The 27,851-nt window shown below is 56.2% G+C and overlaps 1 long non-coding RNA gene across 1 annotated transcript; it reads right to left on the bottom strand.

Annotated features, from left to right (window-relative positions):
* Positions 1–21,726: 21,726 nt before the first annotated feature.
* On the bottom strand, positions 21,727–23,299 carry LOC132342511 (uncharacterized). Its single transcript, XR_009490938.1, has 2 exons — positions 23,220–23,299; positions 21,727–22,730 (listed from the first exon to the last, which is right to left on the bottom strand). It is a non-coding gene; the product is annotated as an uncharacterized lncRNA (long non-coding RNA).
* Positions 23,300–27,851: the final 4,552 nt, after the last annotated feature.

The raw sequence follows: 27,851 nt of genomic DNA, 5'->3' as shown, positions 1-27,851 counted from the left end.
TCCATACATGACCACAGGAAAAACCATAGCCTTGACTAGACGAACCTTTGTTGGCAAAGTAATCTCTCTGCTTTTAAATATGCTATCTAGATTGGTCATAACTTTCCTTCCAAGGAGTAAGCGTCTCTTAATTTCATGGCTGCAGTCACCATCTGCAGTGATTTCAGAGCCCCCAAAAATAAAGTCTGACACTGTTTCCACTGTTTCCCCAATTATTTCCCATGAAGTGATGGGACCGGATGCCATGATCTTCGTTTTCTGAATGTTGAGCTTTAAGCCAACTTTTTCACTCTCCACTTTCACCTTCATCAAGAGGCTTTTTAGTTCCTCTTCCCTTTCTGCCATAAGGGTGGTGTCATCTGCATATCTGAGGTTATTGATATTTATCCCGGCAATCTTGATTCCAGCTTGTGCTTCCTCCAGTCCAGCGTTTCTCATGATGTGCTCTGCATAGAAGTTAAATAAACAGGGTGACAATATACAGCCTTGACATACTCCTTTTCCTGTTTGGAACCAGTCTGTTGTTCCATGTCCAGTTCTAACTGTTGCTTCCTGACCTGCATACAGATTTCTCAAGAGGCAGGTCAGGTGGTCTGGTATTCCCATCTCTTTCAGAATTTTCCACAGTTTATTGTGATCCATACAGTCAAAGGCTTTGGCATAGTCAATAAAGCAGAAATAGATGTTTTTCTGGAACTCTCTTGCTTTTTCCATGATCCACCGGATGTTGGCAATTTGATCTCTGGTTCCTCTGCCTTTTCTAAAACCAGCTTGAACATCAGGAAGTTCACGGTTCACATATTGCTGAAGCCTGGCTTGGAGAATTGTGAGCATTACTTTACTAGCGTGTGAGATGAGTGCAATTGTGCGGTACTTTGAGCATTCTTTGGCATTGCCTTTCTTTGGGATTGGAATGAAAACTGACCTTTTTCAGTCCTGTGGCCACTGCTGAGTTTTCCAAATTTGCTGGCATATTGAGTGCAGCACTTTCACAGCATCATCTTTCAGGATTTGGAATAGCTCAACTGGAATTCCATCACCTCCACTAGCTTTGTTCGTAGTGATGCTTTCTAAGGCCCACTTGACTTCACATTCCAGGATGTCTGGCTCTAGGTCAGTGATCACACCATAGTGATTATCTGGGTCATGAAGATCTTTTTTGTACAGTTCTTCTGTGTATTCTTGCCACCTCTTCTTAATATCTTCTGCTTCTGTTAGGTCCATACCATTTCTGTCCTTTATCGAGCCCATCTTTGCATGAAATGTTCCCTTGGTGTCTCTGATTTTCTTGAAGAGATCTCTAGTCTTTCCCATTCTGTTGTTTTCCTCTATTTCTTTGCATTGATCGCTGAGGAAGGCTTTCTTATCTCTTCTTGCTATTCTTTGGAAATCTGCATTCAGATGCTTATATCTTTCCTTTTCTCCTTTGCTTTTCGCTTCTCTTCTTTTCACAGCTATTTGTAAGGCCTCCCCAGACAGTCATTTTGCTTTTTTGCATTTCTTTTCCATGGGGATGGTCTTTGATCCCTGTCTCCTGTACAATGTCACGAACCTCATTCCATAGTTCATCAGGCAGTCTAAGTCCCATCATTTCATGGCAAATAGATGGGGGAACAATGGAAATAGTGACAGACTTTATTTTCTTGGGCTCCAAAATCACTGCAGATGGTGACTGCAGCCAAGAAATTAAAAGGCGCTTGCTCCTTGGAAGAAAAGCTATGACCAACATAGACAGCATATTAAAAAGCAGAGGCAACACTTTGACGACAATGGTCTGTCTAGTCAAAGCTATGTTTTTCCCAGTAGTCATGTATGGATGTGAGAGCTGGACCATAAAGAAAGCTGAGTGCCGAAGAACTGATGCTTTTGAACTGTGGTGTTGGAGAAGACTCTTGAGAGTCCCTTGGACTGCACGGAGATCCAACCAGATCATCCTAAAGGAGATCAGTCCTGGGTGTTCATTGGAAGGACTGATGCTGAAGCTGAAGCTCCAATACTTTGGCCACTTCATGTGAAGAAGTGACTCATTGGAAAAGACCCTGATGCTGGGAAAGATTGAAGGCAGGAGGAGAAGGGGACGACAGAGGATGAGATGGTTGGATGGCATCACCAACTTGATGAACGTGAGTCTGAGTAAACTCCAGGAGTTGGTGATGGACAGGGAGGCCTGGCGTGCTGCAGTCCACGGGGTTGCAAAGAGCCAGACACGACTGAACTGATACTACTGTACATCAAATAGATAAGTAACAAGCAAGCACTGTCTAACACAGGGCACTGGATAGTCTGTGCTAGATGTATACACGGATCTAGGTCTATTCTGCTAGATATTCAGTATTCTGTGATAATCTATACGGGAAAAGAATCTGAAAAAGCATGTGTATATATACACACATATGTATAGCTGAATCACTTTGCTGAACATCCAAAACTAACACAACATTGTAAATCAACTATATTTCAATTAAAATGTTTTTAATTGCTGCTAAGTCACTTCAGTCGTGTCCGACTCTGTGCAACCCCAGAGACGGCAGCCCACCAGGCTCCCCCGTCCCTGGGATTCTTCAGGCAAGAACACTGGAGTGGGTTGCCATTTCCTTCTCCAATACGTGAAAGTGAAGTCGCTCAGTTGTGTCCGACTCGCTTCGACCCCATGGACTGCAGCCTACCGGGCTCCTCCGTCCATGGGATTTTCCAGGCAAGAGTACTGGAGTGGGGTGCCATTGCCTACTCCTTGTTTTTAATTAAAAAATACTAAATGAAGTAAAAAAAAAATTTGATGCCTCAGACATACCGGCCATATTTCAAACACCCTCAATGCACGAGTGCAGTTATTAATAGCACTTTAGCTCAGATGGTAAGGAATCTGCCTACCATGCAGGAGACCCAAGTTCTATTCCTGGGTCAGGAAGATGTCCTGGAGAAGGGAATGGCTATCCACTCCAGTATTCTTACCCAGAGAATACCACGGGGTCGCAGAGTCAGACACAGCTGAGAGACTGAGATGACGACGAGCCCGGGAGCCTCCAGCATGGGATCCTGCCGGCCTCTCTGGGCCTCCGTCTGGGGCTTGGATTCTGTTCTAAGAGGGTTGAGAGGCCACCGAGGGGCCTGAGCAGGAGGGACGAGTCGCTCCACACCCGCCTCCTGCCACCTGTCAGCTCATCAGCCCTGTTTGCCAAGGAATTCCCCCAAACGCGTGGATTCAGTGCCCCCTCCAGGGCCCGTGCACCTGGCACCTACCTGGCAGCCCCGGCACTGTAAGAGCCTGAGGGACGGGCTGAGAGCCACTCCTTTCTCTCCCCACTGCTCATGCTGGCACACACTGCAGTAAACGCTTGCTGTGTCCACCCAGGGCACCTGCCCGCTCTGGAGCCAGGTCTCTGGGATAATGGAGGCCCAGCCTTCGCTCTCCTAAAGGCTGGCTTCTCCCAGCACCTTCATGTTCCTCTCACCACCTGCTGGCGGGGGTACCCCCAGGAAGCACACGACCTCAGCCCACCTCTCGGCCTCCAGGGAACGCAGGGACCCTCTCTGCACACCTCCTGAGAGAAGCCCGCCCCGGGAAGTCAGAGTGCCCTGCCCGCCTGCCCTTCCCAGTCATCTTGGGGAACACCAGTCTAAGGAAGTGTCCTCCCAAGGATCTGAACGAATGAACTCTGTGGTGGCCCCTCGCAGGGTTCTGGACCCCTGCTGCGCTCAGGGGACCAGAGTAGGACTGGACAGACCCTGGACTTGAGTCCTGGTGTGACCTTATGCCACCCTAGGTGTGGGTGCCCGCAGCCCTGTCGTCCCAGGTCATCGCGCCTGGAGAGTCCCAGGGGCCACAGAGTGGCTGTCCGCCCTCGAGGGGGACGTCCTGAGAAGGGGCCCGGGCGGCAGAGGCCGTGCCCCAAGCCCCTCGCGGGGGTCCTGGTTGGACGACTGGAGCACGTGACGAGGGACCCGGTCCCCGAGGCCGCGCGGGACCCGGGGGCGGCTGTGCCCCTCCGTCCACGCCACCAGCAGGGGCCGGGGGCCAGCTCCGGCCGAGTGGGGCGGGGAGCAGAGGCCCGCGGAGCCGGCGAGTCTGGGCGGGTCCTGGGCGCTGGGAGGGGCCAGCTCAGGGGCCAGGCCAGGCTGTGCACGCGGCCCCGGACACCCCGGGATTCTCCGGGAGCTGCCGCTCTGGTCTCCCTGGGGCAGTGTCCGAGCTGGGGGCTGGGCGGGTGATGAATAACAGCCGCAGCCGGCCCGGCCCAACTGGCTGCTGTCAGCGCGGGATCTGCTCCGCCCCGCCCGGCTGCCAACCCAAAATTCCAGTTCTGTTCTCCCCACGCGGCCAAACCCAGCGCCCGCCCCGGGCCAGCGCTGCTGTTTTGCAAACCTGTGACAGGACTGGGCTCCGGGCGGGGCCTGGGCCTCAGGATTGGGGTGCGGGTGGGGTGGAGAGTGGAGTGCATGGGGGGCTGGGGACGGGGCAGGGGTGCACGGCTCCCTGCAGGACTGAAGACCCCCGAGCACAGGCTCCAGGGGCTCCCCAGGAGGCGGCCTGGGGAACAAGACCAGGCCTTTGCAGCCACTGCTAGCTGTGTGACCTTGAACCAGCCGCTTGACCTCTCTGCCTCAGTTTCCCCTTTGTTGTCTAGTCACACCTGGCTCACAGGCTTCTTGTAACCATAAACACGTATAAAGTGTTTACCACCCGTCTGGCCCCAAGCCAGGCGCCCCGCAGGAGCTTAACGACAAGCGGAGCATCCTTCCCTCCTCCCTGGGGCCTCCTGTCCACCCCCCAGAGCCCCCTGCACTGCTGGCCACTGCTGCCCCTCCCAGGCTCTAAGGCCCAGCCCCGCCCCTCCGCCTCCATCCTCTCCCCTCCCCCTCCCAGCCAGAACCGTCCTCTGCGGTCCTGACTCCGGCGTCATTGACTTTGGAGACCTCAGAACATCACAGGTGGAGGGGGTCTCGGAGACCATCTGCTCAAGCCCTGGACCCATCAGAGGAGGCATCTGAGGGCAGAGACGATGGGACCCCGCCTCGCACAGGCCTCCTGCACCCCAGAGGCCGGGCTGCGGCTCCCTTCGGGGGACGGTGGGGGGCGGGCTGAGTGGTGAAACAGTGGGGAGACTGAGGGCAGCCCTTGCTGGGAGAGTCCTGGCGTTTGGAGGCCGTGGGAGCGGGGAGCTGGCAGGGCTGAGGTATGAGGCCCCCCCGGCCCCACCCCCTCGCCGCGGGCTCTGTGCTCCCCTGGGTCCCACAGTCACCTGCCCCAGCCCTCACAGCCTCCTGGCAATAGGGTGAGTCACCTGTCCGCGCCCCAGACGGGGCCACACCCAGGCCAGCTGGCACCCCACGGTGTTTCTGCTCTGAGCTGCTTCCTGGCAGCCTGCCAGCCACGGATGGGCACTGGTGGGGCTGCGCTGAGTCCCGCTGGGGGCAAGCCCTGTCTGCATCGCCCCCCCCGCCCACTGCCTTGGCTGGGAGCCCACCCAGTGCTTTCTTAGCAGGAGCCCTGACAGCCAGCCGGCCAGGTGCCCCGGCTACTGGGCCCCATGGGCGCTGGGCTTCAGGCTACTTCGAAAGGTCAGCCGTCTCCCGCTGACCCCGCCTGAGTCGGGGGCCACAGGGGTGTGATTCATGGCCTCTCTGCCTGGTGGGGTGGCTGCTCCTTACTCAGCCCCATCACACCCTGCCCTCACCCCCCACCCACAGGCGCCCCTCCCCACGGCGCCCTGAGCTGGACAGCTTGCCTTCCCCAGCGCATGGTGAGGCATCCGCATCACCAGCGTCCCTGAGACAGGGCCCGGTAAAGCAGTGTTTGGATGTCCCATTGGTGTGTCGTTAGGACATCCTGTGGCCAGTGGCCCGTTTGGGCACCGCTCTGCCCAACGCCCCCCGCCCCGCCTTCCAGGAGGTACTGTCATCCCAGAGGCCCTGCTGGAGGTGTGCTGGACTGGGCCCGTGGTTACAAGGAGCCAGAAACGGGGGGGCCTCTGACGCTGCCGTCTGTAGCCTTAGCCCTGCGCTGGCTGCTAAGCTCTGGAGGGGCCAGGGGGCCTCTCCTTGCTCTGCAGGGCTGCCCACGCTGCCCTTCTGCCCCCAGGAGGCCAGGGCGGCTTGTCACGGAGGATTCTGCCCCCACCCCGCTGGCCTGGGACTGGTGACTTTGAACTCCACTGAAGCCAGACACACCTGCCCACCTTACTGCCCTCAGCTCAGACCTCGGGCTGGGGAGGGTGGGCATAGTGACGTGGTAGTAAAATTTGCGGCCTTTTGGGAACGGGATGCTGGGGGCCAAGGGCAGTGGGGGGCAAGTGTGCGGTCCACGTGAGGAGTCCTGAGAGGGGGATGTCCTGGGGGACTCGGGGGAGGGGGCACTCACTGGCATGGTTCACCTCTGCTTTTTGCACAAGGCTTCATGACCCTGCTTCCTGTCTGTCTAGGTCTGCAGTCTCCAGAGTGGTCTGGGATCTGCCCACGCATTTCCCTCCCGAGAAAAGTGTTGCCCCGTCAGCGCCCCTACTGTGAAGCCGGGGCTCAGAACGACTGCAGGACTCAGTAGCCGAGCTGAGCCTCTGAGGTCATCCCTGCAGCCCTCGATGGAGGACTTCCCTCCACGCCCACCCCTCACACAGCACAGGACAGTCTGGGGTGGACTGAGCTGCTGGAGAGCACAGTCATCTTGGGGGGCACTGGGGCACCCCCCAAAGGATGTGTCCATATCCTGCCCCCGAACCTGGGGAAGGAACCTTGTTGGGAAGGGGTGTTTGCAGATACAGTCAAGCGAAGGATCTGGAGATGAGGCCACCCTGGGTTGTGGGTGGGCCTGAAGCCCATGATCAGCGTCCTTCCTGGAGGAGGCAGAGGGCGATGGAGCCAGGGAAGAAGGGCATGGAGCCAGCAGTAGGGGTGGCCACGCCACCAGCGCTGAGAACGTCTGGGCCCCGGAGGCCAGACCATGCGTTGGGTTCCCCTGCAGAGCCCCCAGACCATGAGACGGGGCCCTGTAGGTGTGAAGACGTTGGATGGGTGCCAACCTGTGCAGCTGCCCTGGGAACCAGACTCGAACCCTGAAGGCTCTCGGTCACCTGGCCTGAGCTGCCGGCCTCCCGGCCAGCCCCCAGGGTGCCTGTAGAGTGTGAGACCCAGGGCTGGGGGACGGTGCGGCGTGAGGCCTCGACCAGGGGAGGGGGCCCCAGCATGGCGTGGCCCCGTGGCCTGGCACCCCACACAGGCCCTCTGCTCCTGCCCAGCACCTGCCCACTGCCCACCTCCCTCCCCTCTGCCAGCCGGCTTTGGTTTCACTCGCCCCAGAAAAGAATGTGCTCCAAGGGCTCTGGGAAAAGTAGCCAGGGACATCACCTCCCCGGGAGGGATTTACGAGGCCAGTTACACCTTTGCAGGAAGTCAGTCTCCACACCCCGCCCCTGCCGCCCCCTCCCCGAGGCCTGTGGCTTCATGCACCCCACTTAATGGGATGTCTTCAAGCAGCGAGGGGATGAGGCCGCAATTAAGCCCGACAGGGAAACACAATGGGGCCCTGTCTCCGAGGGGGCGGTCACCCCGAGAGCTTATGCAGCCTCACGTGCCCTGGGAGGCGTGATGCCTCCTTTTACACAGGTAAACTGAGGCGCGTGTCTGGGAGGGGAACCAGAGGAGGGCTCCGGTTCAGTCACTGGTTCATGACACTGGCCAAGTCCTTGGTCCAGAAGGTCCATCCTCATGGTGGGATGGTCTACCAGCCCTCAACAGGAAGCACAGTTTTTTTCTTTTTTTTTGTTTTTCAGAACTCCCTACAGGATTTGCTGGAACTGCTTAGAGATGTCAGGTTGGGCTTGACCAGCTTATTTTAATAAGCAGTGGGAGGTGGTGGGAGAGGGGAGGATGGATTTCTAGGGGGAAAGAGCCCTGGCCTGGGGGTCCTTGCCCCCCAGCTGCCTGGCCTGGCCCCCGACTTGCTGTGTGACTTTGGACAAGTCACTGCGTCTCTGGGCTTCAGTTTCCTGGCCTGTGGAATGAAGGAGCCTGGTGGGCTACAGTCCATGGGGTAGCAAAGAATCGGACACAGCTCAGCCACTGATACTTTCACACTTTCTGAGTCACTGGAGAAATACCATAAAGTTCTGAGTTTTTCTTTTTCTAGTGCCCTACCTGGATTACGCAAGTTTTCATCATTTAAATTTTCCCCTTTAGCTAAAAGAAACAGACAAAATGCAGATTTGGGAGTAATGGAGAGACTGATATGGATTGCAGTAGAGATATCTGTATATCGGTATAATCATTTCTGCTTTGGAAACTGTTTACCATATAAGCTCTGTCCTAAATCAGAGCTTCTCAAACCTGAACGTGCGTCGAATGCCCTGGGAGTCTCCTTACGACGCAGGTCTGGGGCACACCCGGGGCTCTGCATTTCTGACGGTGCGGGTACTTAGACGGACGGCTCTCGGGACAGGCCACCTGACCGGGACGTGGCCAACACTGTGGTTCCCCGGTCACTGCCCTCCCCGGGCGCTGCTTGAAGAAGAGACAGGCTACTGGTGTGAGTGCTTTGTTGGCTGCAGCGTCCAGAGCACACACGTGTGTCTTTAGAAGACCGCGGCGGTGTGGTTAGGACTTTGTGTTGGGAGACAAAGGCGCCTCTCAGCAGGGCCTCGTAGGTAACCCAGCGAAATGGGGGCCACAGCACCCCCCTGGCGGGCTTGTTATGAGGATTAAACAAAGCAAGACGGCTCTGGGCAGGGCCACAGAGCAGGTGCCTAGCCGCCAGCCCCTCTTGAGCCCAGTCCCCTTTGTGGAGAGTACAGCCAGGGAGCTGCCCCCGCCACCCTCTCATCCTGGAGTCCAGCTGCCAGGTGACGGCCCCCGGGGTGCCCCGAGGTCCCAGCAGCTCCGCTATCCCTGGTGTCCTGGAGGCGGGGCCCCCTGAGTGTGTTGAACCCCTTGGAAGCAGTTGGGGAGCCTGCGAGAGGCCTGGGGACGCGGGGGTGGGAGGGAGAGCATTTCCCTTGGGAGACAGCCCTCCACCTGGAGGTGCTTGGAGTTCCTGATGGCCTCCATGGCTATGCGATTTGTGGGGCAGCGGGAGGGGAAGCAGCCCCAGTGAGTGTGGGGGGCAGGCTCAGAGACCCCCCAGCGGGGCGTCCCCTTTCCCCACCCTGCCTTGCATCACCCTGCTCCCTCCGCAGGCCCGGCGGAGTGGCCACCCTGATGGCCCCGCGGCCTCCTCCGCCAGGCTGCGGGTGAAGACGCCCTCACCCGTACGGTGAAGTCTTCGAACTCTCTCAACAGAACAATTACCCTAATTGCTGTTTGTGCTGATTCTTGCTTCTCCCGTCAGCTTGGGTCTGACAGTGGGACGGGCACCAGAGACGGGCCCCTGCGGAGGGGCTCGGGGCACGGCCCGCTCGCCCCGCGCTCGGGGTCAGAGGCCTCTCTGACCACACTTGGTGTCTGTTTCTGGGTGCGGAGCTTTAGGTTTGCAGATGTGCAGTGTTTACATAATACAGCTAAATATGCAAAAAAAAAAAAAAGGTAAGCTATTGTCTAGACCTGACCCAAGGAAGGCATGAGCCCCCTTTCTGATGATGGTGCAGAACCCAAGCAGGAAATGTGCGCCCCGCCACGTGAGGTCTCAGGAGGCCGGTTCTCAACAATCCCTCCTTGTCTACTCAGTCTCTGGTGAGTGATGAACTCAGCATCGAAACTCCGCGTCAAGGCTGCTCCTGCCACCCCAGGACTGCCCGAGGGCACCTTCCTGGTGGTGGGCAGTGGGATCTGCCCTTGCCCTGGGTTTGCAGGCCCCCTGCCACGTCAAGGCGAGGCTCTGGGGCTGCTCCTGGGGGCGCAGCACCGTCTCCCCCTCCACCACAGCCCTCCTGGCCCTGAAGAGGCCCAGCCCTGGTCGTGACACACACTCCGTCCCAACCTGGGTGTGCCCCCGCGGCCTCCTCGAACCTGCCAGTCAGCACTCTCGGCCCCGCCTGCAGCTTGGGGAGGAGGGGCAGGGGAGGCCCTGGAGGCGTGGGGGGAGGCGGGTGGGGAGGGGGTGGAGGGAAGGGGAGGGTGGGTGGGGGAGGGGAGGAGGGGGAGGGGGGTGCCCAGGACCGCCTCTCCAGACTCCCCATCTACTGCCCTGTCCTGGGTGGATGGGGCCCCACGGGGACCAATGGGCTTTCCTAAGGGGCCTGTAGAGGACGTGGGGAAGGGAAGGAGGCTCCGGCAAGGGGACCGCCACCGAAGTCCCTGGGCATCCCCACCCTTAATGGAAGGCTTCTTCCCTCCTCCCGCCTAGAGCCGGCTAGCGGGGGAGGAGGGCAGGCCCCTCACGCCTCTGGCCAGACCCCAGGTCTCTGGAGGGCCGTCCTCTTCCTCTTCTGTCCGGAGCGGAGCATCTCTGCATCATCCCCTTCTACGTGGGCAGGAAGTCTCCTGCGTCCATCCAATCACAGGGGACCCGCAGGGAGACCGAGAGACAGCCAGACACCATGAGGGGAGGTGTGGGAGCCCGCTGCTGTCTCCCACAGAACCCGGGGGGCAGGAGGGGGCCTGGCGCCCGGAGGACTGCTGGTGTCTGGGCTGCTCTGCCCGGCGCTGCCTTCTCTGAGCAGGAGAGCTTGGCACTGACATGGACTGGGGGGCATTTGGAGATGGGGGCGGGGCGGCAGAGCCTGGGGCCCCCCTGGGTGGCACTCAGGGTCGCATGTGGGTTGGGTCTCTTGGAGCGTCCTGCTCCGGCTTCTGGGATGATGACCCCCTCCCCAGTCCCCAGGGGTCCCAGAGCCTGTTCACGGGTGGTGGACCGGCCCAAGCAGAGGAAGCCTGAGAGTGGGGCGGGGGTGCTCTGGGTGCTGGGGACCCACTTGTCAACCTCGCTGCCTGGCAGGCAGAGAACCGGGGTGCAGGGACCGAGGGTGAGGCAGGCCCAGGGGAGAGAGGGGAGGAGGGAAGGGACCCCCAGCCCCTGATTCCCGGGCCTGACCCGGCCCGGCCCTCCTGTTTGGGCCCTGTGATAACCGAGAATGGGCTGTTCTGTCAGGGGAGGGGCTGGGTCCACCGGGAACAACACAGCTGTGACAGAGGCCCCCCCAACGAGTGACCCCACTTGCTCCGGCTCACCCGATCACGGCCCTCAGGCTGCCAGCCAGTGCCCACCCGCTCCCGGACAGCTCCTGTAGACGCTTCCCGGTGGATGAAACTGTGGACAGTGAGTCACGCTGGACCCAGGGGTGGGCGGTCACAGTACCAGGGGGTCTGCAGTGATGGGGGAGGAACCACGTGCCCTGCTGGGCCCTCCCCTCCCAAGAGCCTCTGTCCTAAGGGAACAGCCCTGGTGGGGGTCCAAGGGGTGGAGGAACATTGGTCCCCCTGCCCCAGGGCTCCCTGGAGCTGCTGCCCCAGGCTTCTCCGAGGTGCCCGGCTGCCCACAGGGTGGTCTTGCACCAGAGGGAAGAATGCATCTCCCGGGCACGGCCCCAGCCTCGGGAAGACGGGTTCCACACACTCCCCGAGCCAGTGATGTCCCCAGCCTCTGTTCTGGCCTGTGATCTTATTTTTTTAATATAACAATCTAATTTTATTTTATTTATTGTTTTATTTTCTGGCTGCACTGTGCAGCATGCAAGATCTTAGTTCCTCAAACAGGGATGGAACACAAGCCCCCGGCATTGGAAACTCGGAGCCCTAAGCACCGAACCACCAGGGAAGTCCTGGCCAGTGGTCTTTAAACTAGAGAGCATGGGAACCATCTGAGTGCTCCTTTTAAAGGGCACACCTTAGGAAGCCACCCAAGTCTGGGGTGAGGCTGAGGAAACTGAGTTTTTAAAGAACATGACAGATCCAGCTAATTTTAAAGACTGTGATTAAATACACACAACATGACATCGAGCGATTTCAAGTGCACAGTTCAGGGCAGTAGGGCGCCACGTTGCCCCCCACCACACCATCCATCTCCAGAACTGTCTCATCTTCCTGACAGAAGCGCTGCGCCTACTAAACACAACTCCCTACCCCACCCCCACCCCCTGGCACCCGCTCTTCTACTTTGTCTCTGTGAGCTTGACTATTCCCGGTCAGGCGAGTGGGACAACACAACGCTCTCCTGCTCAGTTCACTTCAGTCCAGTCGCTCAGTCGTGTCCGACTCTGCAACCCCATGGACTGCAGCACGCCAGGCCTCCCTGTCCATCACCAACTCCCAGGGCTTGCTCAAACTCACATCCATTGAGTCGGTAATGCCATCCAACCATCTCATCCTCTGTCGTCCCCTTCTCCTCCTGCCTTCAATCTTTCCCAGCATCAGGGTCTTTTCCAATGAGTCAACTCTTCACATCAGGTGGCCAAAGTATAGGAGCTTCAGCTTCAGCATCAGTCCTTCCAATGAACACCCAGGACTGATCTCCTTTAGGATGGACTGGTTGGATCTCCTTGCAGTCCGGGGGACTCTCAAGAGTCTTCTCCAACACCACAGTTCAAAAGCATCAATTCTTCGGTGCTCAGCTTTCTTTATGGTCCAACCCTCACATCCATACATGACCACTGGAAAAATCATAGCCTTGACTAGATGGACCTTTGTCGTCAGTGTTGCCTCTGCTTTTTAATACACTGTCTAGGTTGGTTATAGCTTTTCTTCCAAGTAGCGAGTGTCTTTTAATGTCATGGCTGCAGTCACCATCTGCAGCGATTTTGGAGCCCAAGAAAATAAAGTTTCTCACTTTTTCCATTGTTTCCCCATCTATTTGCCATGAAGTGATGGGACCGAATGCCATGGTCTTCGTTTTTTGAACGTTGAGTTTTAAGCCAGCTTTTTCACTCTCCTCTTTCACTTTCATCAAGAGGCTCTTTAGTTCTTCTTTGCTTTCTGCCATAAGGGTGGTGGCATCTGCATATCTGAGGTTATTGATATTTCTCCCAGCAATCTTGATTTCAGTTTTTACTTCATCCAGCCTGGCATTTCCCATGATATACTCTGCATATAAGTTAAATAAGCAGGGTGACAATACACAGACTTGATGTACTCCTTTCCCAATTTGGAACTAGTCTGTTCCATGTCAGGTTCTAACTGTTGCTTCCTGACCTGAAAAAAGATTTCTCAGGAGGCAGATCAGGTGGTCTGGTATTCCCATCTCTTGAAGAATTTTCCACAGTTTATTGTGATCCACACAGTCAAAGGCTTTGGCATAGTCAATAAAGCAGAAGCAGATGTTTTCCTGGAACTCTCCTGCTTTTTCGACGACCCAGCGGATGTTGGCAAGTTGATCTCTGGTTCCTCTGCCGTTTCTAAATCCAGCTTGAACATCTGGACGTTCTTGGTCCACATGCTGTTGTGTCTGGCGTGTTTCACTGAGCACAATGTCTTCCAGGTTCCTCTGTGTGTAGCACACTGTAGCAGGTGTCAGAATTCCCTTCCTTTTCAGAGCCGAGTAACACTCTCTGTGCTGTGGGCTGCGCGGTGCTCCTCTGCTGGCCCGCCGGTGCGCACTTGGTCTGGTTAGCGTGAGCGACGCTGCTGTGAATGTGTGTGCACGCGCCTGCTCAAGCCGCTGCTTTCCGTTCTTTCAGGGACAGGCCCACACTGTCACCTCTGTCTCTGACTCTTCATCCTTTCTCTTCCATGACTTAGGACACCTTCTTGACTTCTGTCTTCCCAGCTCCATCCTGTTTCCCGCGCCTCTTCTAGCTCTACCCACCCTTCCTGGAGACCAGCTTGGGAGGCAGTGGTGAGAGGCAGGCTTTGGGGGCACAGGGTGGTTCGTGCTCCTGTCTGGGAAGGGCACTTGTCTGTGTCCTTGGAGTAGTCACCTAACTTCTCTGAACTTGTGTTCTCGTCTCTGAAAAGAAACTGTTCTACAACTTGTAGGACAGCTTTGAGAGGGTTCAGTGGGAAGGTAAACACGAAGTGGCCGGCACAGAGCAGGATTTAATAAACAGTGGTGGTGCTGCAGTTGTTCAAGAAGAAACTAGCCAGCAGGCTGGACATGAGGTGTGGAAGCTTCGCGAGCAAACTGCACCCCGAGAAGATGGGAAAACAAAACCTCCTCCCCAGAAGGTATAAACTCGTGTTTTTTGGGGGGTTTTTTTGCTCCTATAAAATTAGCATCAGGCAGATTCTTGGAATTGAGCAAGTTATGTTTTCGGAGTAACCTCAACTTCTCTTGTGTAATTTAAGCACATTTTCTCATTTTTATCTTTCCTAAGCGACTTCACTTTCACTTTTCACTTTCATGCATTGGAGAAGGAAATGGCAACCCACTCCAGTGTTCTTGCCTGGAGAGTCCCAGGAACGGGCGAGCCTGGTGGGCTGCCATCTATGGGGTCGCACAGAGTCGGACACGACTGCAGTGACTTAGCAGTAGCAAGCTCCCAGAACTGCTGTGGAGAGTCCCCTGTGACTATAAAGATGTCTCTCGGGGCTTGAGAACTTGGTGCGGCCCCCACCCGGCTCGCGGGAGCCCGAGCTCAGCAGCGTCCTCTGCGGCCCGGCCCTCAGGGAGCGGAGCCCAGGGAGCACGGCTCTTGTCTGGGGCGCCCAAGGCAGGAGGGCGGGATTTACATGCATGAGGCAATCCGGGGAACAATACAAGACAGGTGTGATTCATCCGCTTTATATCACAGCTAATAGAGGGCGTGGACGGGGCCGCAGTGTCAGCATAAGCAACGTGGAAAAGAAATAGCGCAGCAACTCTGCAAACTTGCCGCGGTGGGTGGGGGGAGGGGAGGGGCGGGGGACGGGGGGGCAGAGGGGAGGGGCAGGGCGACGCGGGGGGGGGAGAGGGGAGGGGCAGGGCGACGCGGGGGGGGGCAGAGGGGAGGGGCAGGGCGACGCGGGGGGGGCAGAGGGGAGGGGCAGTGCGACGGGGGGGGAGAGGGGAGGGGCAGGGCGACGGAGGGGGGGAGAGGGGAGGGGCAGGGCGACGGCGGGGGGCGGGGGGGGGGAGCACTTTGCAAACTTGCCGCGGTGGGTGGGGGCAGAGGGGAGGGGCAGGGCGACGCGGGGGGGGGCAGAGGGGAGGGGCAGGGTGACGGCGGGGGGCGGGGGGGGAGCACTTTGCAAACAAGCCACGGTGGTGGGGGGTGGGTGCAGGGAGCGGGGGGCGCGGTGCGGCGAGGGGAGTAGCCTGCCAGAGACCGGGAGTGTCGGCCTGGAAGAAAACCTAAGCCCGCCAGAGCAGCAGCAGAGTCCGCCCCAGTGCTTCCTGTCTCAGAGAAGGCGCTACCGCCGTATTCGAAGGCCGGATGATCAGACTGAAGGAGATGGAAAGAGATTGCAGGGTCAGGAAGACAGACTGAGAAACAGTTACTAACCCCATACATGATTTGGGAAGCACCACAAACAAGGCTGGAAACAGAACGGCTCGAAGGAGAGGCTTGAAACCATCACAATCAATGCAGAGAAAAGGGGAGAGAAAACCAGTCTTCAGAGAGACAAAACTAAATAAAGATCAGCTAATGTAAGAGTAATATCCCTAAAGTAGAGAATCATACACATGAAATAGAAAACATATTTGGGGGTACTGTACAGAAAAGTTTCCTTTACTTGAAGGAAAGGCTGAATTTACCAGCAGAAAGGATACCAGGAAAAATCCCAGGGAAAAAATAGAGAATGGTTGACACAGAGGTGTAACCTGCTTAGGTTCAGTTCAGTTCAGTTCAGTCGCTCAGTCGTGTCTGACTCTTTGCGACCCCATGAACCGCAGCACGCCAGACCTCCCTGTCCATCACCAACTCCTGGAGTTCACCCAAACCCATGTCCATCGAGTCAGTGATGCCATCCAGCCATCTCATCCTCTGTCGTCCCCTTCTCCTCCTGCCCCCAATCCCTCCCAGCATCAGAGTCTTTTCCAATGAGTCAACTCTTCACATCAGGTGGCCAAAGTATTGGAGTTTCAGCTTCAGCATCAGCCCTTTCAATGAACACCCAGGACTGATTTTCTTTAGGATGGACTGGTTGGATCTCCTTGCAGTCCAAGGGACTCTCAAGAGTCTTCTCCAACACCACAGTTCAAAAGCATCAATTCTTTGGCGCTCAGCTTTCTTCACAAGCCAACTCTCACATCCATACATGACCACTGGGAAAACCACAGCCTTGACTAGATGGACCTTTGTTGGCAGAGTAATGTCTCTGCTTTTTAATATGCTATCTACGTTGGTCATAACTTTCCTTCCAAGGAGTAAGCATCTTTTCATTTCATGGCTGCAATCACCATCTGCAGTGATTTTGGAGCCCTCAAAAATAAAGTCTGACACTGTTGCCACTGTTTCCCCATCTATTTCCCATGAAGTGATGAAACCAGATGCCATGATCTTAGTTTTCTGAATGTTAAGCTTTAAGCCAATTTTTTCACTCTCCTCTTTCACTTTCATCAAGAGGCTTTTTAGTTCTTCTTCACTTTCTGCCATAAGGGTGGTGTCATCTGCATATCTGAGGTTATTGTTATTTCTCCCAGCAATCTTGATTCCAGCTTGTGCTTCTTCCAGCCCAGCATTTCTCATGATGTACTCTGCATAGAAGTTAAATAAGCAGGGTGACAATATACAGCCTTGATGTACTCTTTTTCCTATTTGGAACCAGTCTGTTGTTCCATGTTCAGTTCTAACTGTTGCTTCCTGACCTGCATACAGATTTCTCAAGAGGCAGGTCAGGTGGTCTGGTATTCCCATCTCTTTCAGAATTTTCCACAGTTTATTGTGATCCATACAATCAAAGGATTTGGCATAGTCAATAAAGCAGAAATAGATGTTTTCCTAGAACTCTCTTGCTTTTTCCATGATCCAGCGGATGTTGGCAATTTGATCTCTGGTTCCTCTGCCTTTTCTAAAACCAGCTTGAACATCTGGAAGTTTATGGTTCGTGTATTGCTGAAGCCTGGCTTGGAGAATTGTGAGCATTACTTTACTAGCGTGTGAGATGAGTGCAATTGTGCGGTAGTTTGAGCATTCTTTGGCATTGCCTTTCTTTGGGATTGGAATGAGAACTGACCTTTTTCAGTTCTGTGGCCACTGCTGAGTTTTCCACATTTGCTGGCATATTGAGTGCAGCACTTTCACAGCATCATCTTTCAAGATTTGGAATAGCTCAACTGAAATTCCATCACCTCCACTAGCTTTGTTCATAGGGATGCTTTCTAAGGCCCACTTGACTTCACATTCCAGGATGTCTGGCTCTAGGTCAGTGATCACACCATCATGATTATCTGGGTCATGAAGATCTTTTTTGTACAGTTCTTCTGTGTATTCTTGCCACCTCTTCTTAATATCTTCTGCTTCTGTTAGGTCCATACCATTTCTATCCTTTATTGTGCCCATCTTTGCATGAAATGTTCCCTTGGTATCTCTAATTTTCTTGAAGAGATCTCTAGTCTTTCCCATTCTGTTGTTTTCCTCTATTTCTTTGCATTGATCGCTGAAGAAGGCTTTTTTATCTCTCCTTGCTATTCTTTGGAACTCTGCATTCAGATGCTTATATCTTTCCTTTTCTCCTTTGCTTTTTGCTTCTCTTCTTTTCACAGCTATTTGTAAGGCCTCCCCAGACAACCATTTTGCTTTTTTGCATTTCTTTTCCATGGGGATGGTCTTTGATCCCTGTCTCCTGTACAATGTCACGAACCTCTGTCCATAGTTCATCAGGCATTCTATCTATCAGATCTAGTCCCTTAAATCTATTTCTCACTTCCACTGTATAATCATAAGGGATTTGATTTAGGTCATACCTGAATGGTCTAGTGCTCTGCCCTACTTTCTTCAATATAAGTCTGAATTTGGCAATAAGGAGTTCATGATCTGAGCCACAGTCAGCTTCTGGTCTTGTTTTTGCTGACTGTAGAGAGCTTCTCCATCTTTGGCTGCAAAGAATAGAATCAATCTGATTTCAGTGTCAACCATCTGGTGATGTCCATGTGTAGAGTCTTCTCTTGTGTTGTTGGAAGAGGGTGTTTGCTATGACCAGTGGGTTCTCTTGGCAAAACTCTGTTAGCCTTTGCCCTGCTTCATTCTGTACTCCTAGGCCAAATTTGCCTGTTACCCCAGGTGTTTCTTGACTTCCTACTTTTGCATTCCTGTCCCCTATAATGAAAAGGACATCTTTTTTGGGTGTTAGTTCTAAAAGGTCTTGTAGGACTTCACAGAACCGTTCAGCTTCTTCAGCGTTACTGGTTGGGGCACAGACTTGGATCACTGTGATATTGAATGGTTTGCCTTGGAAATGAACAGAAATCATTCTGTCATTTTTGAGATTGCATCCAAGTACTGAATTTCGGACTCTTTTGTTGACCATGATGGCCACTCCATTTCTTCTGAGGGGTTCCTGCCCGCAGTAGTAGATATAATGGTCATCTGAGTTAAATTCACCCATTCAAGTCCATTTTAGTTCGCTGATTCCTAGAATGTCGACATTGACTCTTGCCATCTCCTGTTTGACCACTTCCAATTTGCCTTGATTCATGGACTTGACATTCCAGGTTCCTATGCAATATTGCTCTTTACAGCATCGGACCTTGCTTCTATCACCAGTCACATCCACAACTGGGTATTGTTTTTGCTTTGGCTCCATCCCTTCATTCTTTCTGGAGTTATTTCTCCACTAATCTCCAGTAGCATATTGGGCCCCTACTGACCTGGGGAGTTCATCTTTCAGTATCCTATCATTTTGCCTTTTCATGCTGTTCATGGGGTTCTCAAGGCAAGAACACTGAAGCGGTTTGCCATTCCCTTCTCCAGTGGACCACATTCTGTCAGACCTCTCCACCATGACCTGCCCGTCTTGGGTGGCCCCACATGGCATGGCTTAGTTTCACTGAATTAGACAAGGCTGTGGTCTGTGTGATCAGATTGGCTAGTTTTCTGTGATTATGATTTCAGTGTGTCTGCCCTCTGATGCCCTCTTGCAACACCTACCCTCTTACTTGGGTTTCTCTTACCTTGGACGTGGGGTATCTCTTCACGGCTGCTCCAGTAAAGCGCAGCTGCTGCTCCTTACCTTGGACGAGGGATGTCTCCTCACCGTCGCCCGTCCTGACCTTGAATGTGGAGTAGCTCCTCTCGGCCCTCCTGTGCCTGCGCAGCCACTGCTCCTTGGACATGGGGTTGCTCCTCTCGGCCACCGCCCCTGCTTAGGTTACCAAACTTCAAATCATGAAGAATTTTTCAGGTGCCCAGGCAGAAAAAAAAAATCAATACACGAGGGAAACTTGGGGTAGCCTCAGATTCCCACGTTCAACACCAGGAGACCATGAAGAAATGCCCTCAGCAACGGAGGGAAAGAAAGCGTGGCCAAAGTCCAAAGGCAGCAGACGGGCCTTCAGACGTGGGAGCCTGTCTTGAAAACACTATCCGACGAGAAAGGGCAGAAAACTGGGAGTGATTCAAGCTACGGAACCCAGACAAGAAGAGCTGGCGGCGAGCGGTGCGTCCATTCACACTGAGAGCGGAATGGAGCGCTTGGAACTCCCAACAAGATGAAAACTCTGAAAAGGAGCAAAGATGGGGGTGTGCGAGAAGCTGAGGGACGGGATGCAGGGGGTTGGCATGCTGTCTATAGTGAAATGGCTGGATGGTTGGATGGCCTCACCGGCTTGATGGACATGAGTCTGAGCAAGCTCCGGGAGTTGGTGATGGAAAGGGAGGCCTGGCGTGCTGCAGTCCATGGGGTCGCAAAGAGTCAGACACAACTGAGCGACTGAACTGACTGACTGACTCCAATGAAAGCCTAATGCAGAAACACCAACAGCTACAGCCTTTTGAGACGGCTTCAAAAAATAATTTATTTCCTTGTCTATAGAGGGATCCTATAGGTACAGATGTCTCTTGTGGTTCTGAAGCATTTATCTAAGGTCAAATAATGCCTCCAGCTTTCTTTTTCTATCACATCTAAGCCCAAAATAAACTTAATGTTTTCGTATCTTCAACGTGTGTGACATGACTCCATTCTGAGGCCGTTATTTCTGTTTGTCTACCATCTGTCTACCATTTTATTTGTATTTAGGCTTAGAGAGCTGTCAACACTGACATTCAGCAAATATTCATGCTGGTTATTTGTGGGTGGTGGCATCTAGGGTGATTTACAACTTTCTCCTTTGCGGATTTATGTGCCGTTTGGATTTTTATGATAAGCATGTACAATGTTAACCAAAAAATATCAAAATCACTACTCAGAAACATTGAAGGAAACGTTAGAGTGAGTGTAGCCAACACCAGTCCTGGAGCAGACGGGCCCCGTGGCCTGTCCTGAGCTCAGCCCACCTCCAATTACCGGTCAGTGGACACGGGAGGAGGCTTCTTGGGGGAGATGAGTCTCGCTGGACCTTGAAGACAGGCAGGCTTGGAGCCTCTGTCTCGCCAGGCATTCCATGGATCTAACCTTCCTAGTTCTGCGGAGTAGATAGGTAGGTGGTGTCACCCCATCTTATGGGTGGGGAAACTGAGGCCAGAGAGAGAGAGAGCAGGGGCAGGGTATGGCAGAGCCCAGACCACAGGCGCACAGCACAGGCTGGACAGGAGCCTGGTGCAGAAAGCCGTCAACAGAGCTCAGAGCGGGGGTCTGGGCAGCAGTTGAGCAGGACCCCGAGGGCAAGTGTCCCGGGCGGGGGGAGGGAGGTCACTCACAGAGGCTCTGAGGGCGGACCTGGGGGCACAGTGGGGATGCCCTCTGACTAGAGAAAGAGGCTGCGTAGGGAGGGGGTGGCAGTGAGAGCCGACCCACCCCCTGCAGACCTGGGCTCCCCGCAGCAGTGGGCAGTGAGGGGCTAGGCGGCAGGACCCAGTGGGGACCCCCAGGCCCAGAGAGGAGGGGCCAGGGAGACTGAAGCCACAGTGCAGCGAAGTCCCTGTGTGACCGCGGCCACACCCGGCTCCCGGAGGCCAGGAGGGCTCCGTCGCCTCCAGAGTCATCAGTTGCACAGCGAGTGGTGGGACCGTGGCTCCTGCTTCCTCGTCCTCCCCAGAGCCCAGGGCCTGGGGACCTGCAGCTCAGGACTGGGTTTGGACCCGCTGTCTGGCCGCGTCTGGCAGTCTGGGAGGTGGTCACTGCCTAGAGAGCAGAGGGGCCACCTCCCAGGGGTCTGGCCCCCGCGTCCAGCCTGCCGCTGGGTGGCCTCGGCCCAGCGAGTCAGCCTTCTCAGCATCCAGGTCCAGACCCTCACAGGGCCCAGGACACCTTCTAAGAACATCAGTCCTGCCCCTCCTCATGTGGACCTCTGAAGCTTCCCGCTGCCTCCCTGCGGATGGAACTCCCAAACCCCACTCCGCCCTCCAGGACTCAGAAACCGCCCCACAGGACAAGCTGGGGTCAACAGTATAGGCTTTGAAGTCCCATAAACTGTATCTGAATCACAGCTCTGCCACTCACCAGCTTTGACCCGGGCCGAGTGCACTAACCTCTCAGAGCCCCGGGCTCCTCAGGCGTAAGACGGAGACGTATTATCCACATGTGTATCTGTCACGAGGAAACCGTGCGAACAGTGCACCCCCACACGGCAGAGGCCCCTCCTGCTGGCCCCGCCTCCAGGTCACATCCACGGCTTCCTTCCCACCTGATCCCACTCAGCTGGCGGCCTTGGGCAGGCCGGGCCTCGTCTCCAGCAGCAGACAGCCGAGGACAACGGTCAACCCTCTCGGGTCTGGGGGAGGGCAGGGCAGGCTGTGGGCTGGACGGGGCCTCCAGAGACACCTGGTGATCACGGCTGCCCAGTGTGATGAGACGCACATGCAATTAAAGTCTTTGAGTAGCTGCATTTAAATAAGTGAAAAGAAACCAGTGAAATTAATTTTGATAATATTTTTATTTAACACAATACACCCAAAATATTAGGGCTTCCCTGATAGCTCAGTTGGTAAAGAATCCGTGTGCAATGCAGGAGACCCCAGTTTGATTCTTGGGTCGGGAAGATCTGCTGGAGAAGGGATAAGCTACCCACTCCAGTATTCATGGGCTTCCCTTGTGGCCCAGCTGGTAAAGAATCCGTCTGCAATGTCGGTAGACCTGGGTTCGATCCCTGGGTTGGGAAGATCCCCTGGAGAAGGGAAAGGCTACCCACTCCAGTATTCTGGCCTGGAGAATTCCGTGGACTGTATAGTCCATGGGATCGCAAAGAGTCGGACATGACTGAGTGACTCACTTTCATCCTCTTCACTATGTAATTAATACAAAAAAATGTTGCAATATTTTGACATTTTCTCCTATGAAGTATTTCTTCAGACTGGCCCCAAGGTTTCTCCCCACTTCACCCCACACATAAGTGACAGCCTGGGAGGGGTGTGAGTCCCAGGGTGGACCTGCCCTCCCAGCTCCACCTCAGAGGGGAGCAGACACCTGGGCCCAGGCTTGGTGCTTCCCTGGAAGGAGCCAGAACCCCTGCCCCTGGGGAGGCCTGCGAGGCCCTGGCCTCCTGCCTGGTCTTGCCCACTGCCCGGCCGGCCGGGCTTGGGATCCTGGGGGGCACAGCCACACCTCATGGTGACAGCCCCCATTTCGGCCAGCACACACTGCCCACCTCAATCCCGGCACGTCTGTGGGTGGTTGTCGGGTGACGGGAACTCCCAGCCCAGCAGAGACACCCACTGGGCGCACTCTACCCTGTGCCCACTCCTCACCTCGACCCGGGCCCCTCCCCGGCGCAGCTGTGGGTCCTGGCAGGGCCCCCTCCTCATCTGTACAACTGGCAGGGACACCCCTTGTAGGGCGTGAGAAACATACAAGTTCGCCGGTAAAGACCCAGGTCACACAGACGTCCTCGCTGAGTGTCTGATCACTTCCTCCGGCCCCTCCTGCTAGAAGACCACCCCGTGAGGGCCTCCTGCCAGCCCCCTTCACAGTGAGGGGTGTCCCCGGTGCCCTGACTGCACCCCTCTCTGGACCAGGCCTGGTGTCAGGCCCTCAAAGTGGGTCTCTCAGAACCCATGGCACCCCCGGGCCCCTGGACCTGGGCACAGAGCAGGGCTGCTCCTGGTGGCGCCCACTCCGTATCTGCTTTTGGTATTAAGGTTTCAAATACTGTTATTTGAATATTCATTTGCTCATCTGGCTGTGCTGGGTCTCGGCTGCAGCATGGGGGATATTTCATTGCAGCGTGTGGAATCTATAGCTGTGGCTATGGGATCTAATTCCCTGACCAGGGATCGAACCTGGGGCCCCTGCACTGGGAGTGTGGAGTCTTAGCCACTGGACCACCGGGGGGGCATCCCCAAATACTTGCTACTTGGAAGGAGACTTCTGGGGCCCCTAAATGTGCAAGTCTCACATTCACAGCCTCTCACCTGATGAACTGGGACACGGAGGCGCCATCACACACAGCGAGATGCTGGCTGGGCACTGAGGCTGAGGCTCTCATGACTACAGGGGGTAGTGGGGGGGTGGGGCGGCCAGGCCAGGCCAGGCCTGCAGCAGGTGGCTGCCAACACCGGGCAGGGCCCCACTGCCCTTCCCCAGGCCAGGGTTGGGGCCGGCCTCCCGGGCAGCTCAGACTCACCCTCGTCTGTCAACACCCAAGGGGCAGAGCACCAGCTCCCAGTGCCCAGCTTTCTTGGGCCTCGGCGGGCACCACACTTGGTCAAGCAGAGAGCTCAGAGGCACGAGTGGACTCAGCCTGGAACCCTGTGAGTTCAGCGAAGTCACCAAACCGGGCTGGGGGCACCCAGGGGCCCTCCACTGTGGACACTCTGAGGGGCCCTGTGTCCAGGAGGGCAAGGCCGTCGAGAAAAGGCTTTGCACACACAAATTCGCACCTAGAGCAGCGGGGGGAGGGGGAGACAGGCCAGAGGGGGCAGTGGGATGTGGGGGCCAGAGCCATGGGAGGGTCTCCGTGGGTCCCCCCGACGCCGCTGATTGACGGGCCCATCAGGCCCCGCCCCGTACGGGCCGCGCTCGGAGCTTCCGGCCTCACCCGGCGCAGGCCGCAAGTTCTTGCCTCCTTCTGGTCCTCAGCCCCGCTGCGGGGCGGGCAAGGTCCTGCTGAGTCCCAGGAGGCTCTGCCTGCCCGCGGCCTCATCTCCCTGCGTCTACCGCCCGCCGCCCTCCTCCCTCGGCCAGGGCCGGTCCACCACCGGCCGGGAGGGAGGAGGCCGTCACGGTCCCCGCGGAGAAGGGCTGGGAGCACCCAGATCACAGGGCGTGAGCTGCCGGCGGCTTGGGGAGGCAGGCTGGGAGCCGCGTCTCAGCGCTTGGGAAGCGGGGTGCAAGCTCGGGCAGCTCCCCTGACGCAGGCGGGGGGCGGGGGGGGGGCGGGGGGCAGGTCCCGCGCCAGCCCCCACCCGAGAGCCGCCCAAGGCCCGGGGGCGGGGAGGCCCTCCAGTCGGCGTCCTGCGCATCCAGTGCACTTTTCCTGGGAGTCCGGAGCCCACACCCTGGGCCTGGCCTCCTGGTGGGGCCGAGCGGCCTTGCCTACATCTGGAAGAGGAGGCTCCCGAGTGGCAGCTCCCTGGGCGAGGCCGGGCCTCGGGGCCGGGCGGGTCCACTAGCCACAGTGCCCAGGGATCGACAGAGCCGCACCCCCAACACCTGGAACAGTGGGAGCGCCTCATTCCACCTCCTGGGACCAAACCCACTCCCGCCTCCCCGCCAAGATATGGTCTGACCGGCCCTGCCCCTATGGAAGCAGGAGCAAGCCTGGCTTCCACAACTGCGGGGGGAGACCAGCAGCGTCCTGCCAGAAAAAAAAGAGGAGCCCGGCAGGCGCCCGCCCAGGAGCTGACGGGGAGCTTGGCGGTGCCTGAGATGCTGCCGGGATGCGCCAACATGGACCAACTCCCTAATCATTTAAACACAAAAGACACCTCTCAGGAAGGAGTTTGAAAGCTCAGCAGCACGAGGGCCTCCTTCCACCGAAACCCAGGAATGGTGGGAGGGCTCGCCTGCCCCTCCCCCTCCTGCCCTGCGGCCCTGCCCCGCCACCCCCCAGCTCCGTGGGCCGCAGTACACACTGTCATTCCAGCTCGCTGTCCTGGGACAGTTGCAGAGGTGGAACAGGATCGAACAGGACAACGGCCGGTGGTGGCGCTCAGCGCCGGCTACAGGCTCCCTGAGTCCACGGCCCTGTGGGCGCCTGGCTGAGCTGTGAGCGGGGCTCAGCTTCAGGGGCGGCTCGGGCTGGGCTCCCATCCAAAAGGGACTCCCATGTCCCCCAGCAGCTGGCCCTGAGCTAGGAGGGCGTCCCGGCTCCCCCAGGAGGAGGGTGTGAGGGGCAGACAATAGGGCTGGGAGTCCACGCGGGAAGGAGAGCCCCGCAGAGGATGGCCAGGGGTGGGGTGCAGGCTGGCCCGGCTCCACCCTGGCCGTAGGTCTGGGGCTGAGCTGGGCAGGGCGGTCACCCCCAAGGAAGGCTAGTGCTGGCTGGCTGCAGACCCCGGTGGGTGAGAAGGTCGCTGCCCTGGGAGGTACTGAGAAGAAGCGCATGCCTACCCAGGGGTCACCCTCCCGGGGCCTGTGCCCAGCCTGCCCCCACATCACCGCCATGTCACAGGAGACAGCGAAGCAGGCTGTCCTCCGGCCACGCCCTCATCCGGCCACGCCCACCTCCGGCCGCCCACCCGCCTGCTCCTGGCTGGACAGGAGGGGCCCCCACCGCCAGGGAGCGTGGGCTTCTGCCCCTGCCTGCCGTGGTGTCCTCTGTCAGCGCCTGTCCACTCTCCTCGGCCAAGGCCATGCTCTGTCCTCGACGGGCCAGTCTACAGTCCTGCGCCAGCCGCTGAGCCAGGCCCTCGGGGCTCTACTGCGGCAAGGCCCCTGGCAGCGCTCCCTGACCCTCAGAGGGACCCCGCTCGCGGCCCGGGGAAAAGGAACGGGTCAGCCTGACTTCCTGAGGCCCGGGGGGAAGGTGCTGAGGACACCTAAGCGGGCCCATGCGGCAGTGCCAGACAGAATGTGGCATCTGGCCGGGTCCTGCTGGCCCTGCCCACCGCCCACCCCCATAGGTCGTGAAGGACACCCAGACCTCAGGGGCCTGCCTCCCGACCACCCCTGGGAAGCCCCTCCTGGTGACACCCGGTGCCCGATCCCCGACACTGAAAACCCCAGGCTGAGGATGGCGGAGGGTGGGGGGTGGGGGCTGGGGGAGACACTCCCCCGCCACGCTGGGGACAGGGCTCTTGGTGCACCATGAAGGTCTCCCAGAGGACCCCGGGGAGGGAGAGGGAGGACCTGCTGGTGCCCACCCTGTGGTCCCGGCTCCAGACGCCTGCCCCGCCCCACGCAGCCCCCTTTACTGAAGGGACGGTTTGCGGGTCCGGCTGCAAAGCCTGTGGCGCCACCTGGTGGTCACCTCTGCGATGGCAGGCCGCCAGGCCTGGGACTCAGGAGGGCGCTAGGGTTAGGTATGGACCTAACAGAAGCAGAAGATATTAAGAAGAGGTGGCAAGAATACACAGAAAAACTACACAAAAAAGATCTTCATGACCCAGATAACCACGACTGTGTGATCACTCACCTAGAGCCAGACATCCTGGAATGTGAAGTCAAGTGGGCCTTAGAAAGCATCACTACGAACAAAGCTAGTGGAGGTGATGGAATTCCAGTTGAGCTATTCCAAATCCTGAAAGATGATGCTGTGAAAGTGCTGCACTCAATATGCCAGCAAATGTGGACAACTCAGCAGTGACCACAGGACTGGAAAAGGTCAGTTTTCATTCCAATCCCAAAGAAAGGCAATGCCAAAGAATGCTCAAAGTACCGCACAATTGCACTCATCTCACACGCTAGTAAAGTAATGCTCAAAATGCTCCAAGCCAGGCTTCAGCAATATGTGAACCGTGAACTTCCTGATGTTCAAGCTGGTTTTAGAAAAGGCAGAGGAACCAGAGACCAGATTGCTAACATCCGCTGGATCATGGAAAAAGCAAGAGAATATTACAAAAACATCTACTTCTGCTTTATTGACTATGCCAAAGCCTTTGACTGTGTGGATCACAACAAACTAGAAAATTCTGAAAGAGATGGGAATACCAGACCACCTGACCTGCCTTCTGAGAAACCTATGTGCAGGTCAGGAAGCAACAGTTAGAACTGGACATGGAACAACAGACTGGTTCCAAATTGGGAAAGGAGTACGTCAAGGCTGTATGTTGTCACCCTGCTTATTTAACTTCTATGCAGAGTACATCATGAGAAACACTGGGCTGGAAGAAGCACAAGCTGGAATCAAGATTGCTGGGAGAAATATCAATAACCTTAGATAAGCAGATGACACCACCCTTATGGCAGAAAGCGAAGAAGAACTTTCATTAAAAAAAAAGCCGCCTGATGAAAGAGAGTGAAACCCAAGATTCAGAAAACTAAGATCATGGCATCCAGTCCCATCAGTTCAATGGCAAATAGATGGGGAAACAATGGAAACAGTGACAGACTTTATTTTTGGAGGCTCCAAAATCACTGCAGATGGTGATTGCAGCCATGAAATTAAAAGATGCTTGTTCCATGGAAGAAAAGCTATGACCAGCCTAGACGGCATATTAAAAAGCTGAGATGTTACTTTGCCGACAAAGGTCCATTGAGTCAAAGCTATGGTTTTTCCAGTAGTCATGAATAGATGTGAGAGTTGGACTGTGAAGAAAGCTGAGCGCCAAAGAATTGATGCTTTTGAACTGTGGTGTTGGAGAAGAGTCTTGAGAGTCCCTTGGACTGCAAGGAGATCCAACCAGTCCATCCTAAAGGAAATCAGTCCTGGGTGTTCATTGGAAGGACTGATGCTGAAGCTGAAACTCCAGTACTTTGGCCCCCTGATTGTGAAGAAGTGACTCATTGGAAAAGACCCTGATGCTGGGAAAGATTGAAGGCAGGTGGAAAAGGGGACTATAGAGGATGAGATGATTGGATGGCATCGCCGACTCAATGGACATGAGTTTTAGTAAATGCCGGGAGTTGGTGATGGACAGGGAGGCCTGGCATGCTGCAGTCCA

The sequence above is a fragment of the Bos taurus genome, chromosome 16 (genome assembly GCF_002263795.3).
Source record: "Bos taurus isolate L1 Dominette 01449 registration number 42190680 breed Hereford chromosome 16, ARS-UCD2.0, whole genome shotgun sequence".
In the NCBI taxonomy this organism is placed as follows: Eukaryota; Metazoa; Chordata; class Mammalia; order Artiodactyla; family Bovidae; genus Bos; species Bos taurus.
This window is presented reverse-complemented; position numbering and strand designations above follow the sequence as displayed.